Genomic DNA, 2,482 nt, shown 5'->3' on the forward strand with positions numbered 1-2,482 from the left:
CTTTACAGCATATCCTTTTTTTAATAAGTTTATAATAGAAAAAAAGTATATAAATATTAAGCTAAAAGAACAAGGGTATTGTACTAAGAATTTCAAAGCTGTGCCACTCTCCACTGCGTGACGTAGCCAATGGAATTGACTGTCACTGGGCCAGCAGGGAGCAGAGTCTAGGGCAGGGGTCTCAAGCACGCTGGCGGCATGCGGCCCCTGGGGCTGTCATCTGCGGCCCGTGGGACACAGGGCCGCTAGTACAGACTCTGCTCCGGGACTATAGAATTCCCTGAAATCGCTGTCCACATAAGGACAGCGATGTCTGAGGAAGGACAGCGATGTCTGGGGCTTCCCCAGAGCCGGAGTCCCGTGCAGAGCGGTAGTATAGGCTCTGCTCCGGGACTCCAGCTCTGGGCAAGCCCCTGACATCACTGTCCATATATGGACACTGATGTTAATGGCTTCCCCAGAGTTCCGGCACAGAGCCTATACTAGTGCAATTACTGTGAAATTCCCTGACATCGCTGTCCATATATCGACAGTGGGTCAGGGTCTTCCCCAGAGCGGAGTCCCGGGCAGAGCACTAGTACAGGCTCTGCTCCTGTACTCTGTGGAATTCCCTGACATCGCTGTCCATGTATGGACAGTGTGTCAGGGTCTTCCCCAGAGCGGAGTCCCGGGCAGAGCGCTAGTATCGGCTCTGCTCCAGGACTCTGTGGAATTCCCTGACATCGGTGTCCATGTATGGACACACGATGGCTGGGGCTCCCCCAGAGCCAGAGTCTCGGGCAGAGTGCTAGTATAGGCTCTGCTCCGGGACTCAGTGGAATTCCCTGACATCGCTGTCCATATATGGACAGTGTTGTCAGGGTCTTCCACAGAGCGGAATCCCGGGCAGAGCGCTAGTATAGGCTCTGCTCCGAGACTCTGTGGGATCTTCTGACATTGCTATCCACATATGGACATCGATGTCTGGGGCTTCCCCAGAGCTGGAGTCCCGGGCAGAGCGCTAGTATAGGCTCTGCTCTGGGACTCTGGGGAAGCCTCTGACATCGCTGTCCATACATCCACAGTGATGTCAGGGACTTCCCCAGAGCAGGAGCCCCAGTGATATCAGGAGCACAGCTGGAGTCCCAGGAAGAGCCTACTAGCGCTCTGCCCGGGACTCTAGCTCTTGGGTTGGCCGTGACATCCATGTCCATATATTGACAGTGATGTCAGGAGCAGAGCTGGAATCCAAGGCAGAGTGCTAGAAGCGGCTCTGCTCCGGGACTCCAGCTCTGGGCAAGCCCCTGACATCACTGTCCATATATGGACACTGATGTTAATAGCTTCCCCAGAGTTCCGGCACAGAGCCTATACTAGTGCTCTGCTCCGGGACTCCGGCTCTGGGGTTGCCCATGATATCACATTCCGGTCCAGGAGGATCCCCTGACGTCGTTGTGTATGGACAGTGATGTCAGGGGCTCCAACAGTAGAGGAATCCCCATCCAAAGCGTTGGCAACGCTCTGGTTGGGCATTCCACTCCTAGTGGGGGCCCCAATGGAGCTATCTACTTGGGGTGTGTGTGGCATTATCTGCGGAGGGCACTGTGGCAGCATCTGCAGAGGGCACTGTGGCAGCATCTGCGGAGGGCACTGTGGCAGCATCAAAAAGGGGCTTCCTATTCTTGACATGTGTGTCTACCAAACACTGCTAGCTGAGCCGCCTGACTGGATTTAGCGCCACTTAAACTGGACAACTGGATTGTTGAAATAAGCACGTGGAGAAATATCTCAAATTTTAAACCTAGCAGTATTATTATAGTAATGTAGTAGTATAATTATTTATTTATTATTATTATTCTAGTAATATAGTGTTATAGTAGATACAATACTAAATTATTGTTAATCAATTAGTTATTTTATCAAATTTGAAAGTAATGCGGCACGTCCACGTCACATTTTTTCTATATGTAGCCCACTTACCCGTCCGAGTTTGAGACCGCTGGTCTAGGGGAACATATGGTCTACCCCCTTTAACTCCTGTACAGGGAACTGGAATTTGCTGCAGGGGAACCCCAGTTTGCTACCCCCAGAGTAGTCTCCCTTGGTAACGCTGATGTAGAAGGTGTAGCGTGGTCTGGTGAGCCAAATGTCAATTCAGGCTGCAGAGGTTTGTCACAGGTAGAGATGAGCGAACTTATCAAAAGTTCGGTTCGGCTAGTTCGCCGAATTTCACAAAAAAGTTCGGTTCGGACCGAACTAGTTCTGACCGAACCTGTCACTTACGTGCGCCGAGCATGCTACTGTCCGGGGTGCTGATAGAGTTAATGGGCTGCACTAACTCTTTCAGCAACCTTCACAGTTCATGCTCGGCGCGCGGAAAATACAATTTTAATAAATGTAATAAAAAAATAAAAATTATACGTTCGTACTTACTTTCCTCCTGTCCGGCCTCCAGCGATGACGTTTCATCCCTTTCGCCGCTGCAGCCAATCACAGGCTGTAG

This window comes from Rhinoderma darwinii, chromosome 6, assembly GCF_050947455.1.
Source record: "Rhinoderma darwinii isolate aRhiDar2 chromosome 6, aRhiDar2.hap1, whole genome shotgun sequence".
NCBI lineage: Eukaryota > Metazoa > Chordata > Amphibia > Anura > Rhinodermatidae > Rhinoderma > Rhinoderma darwinii.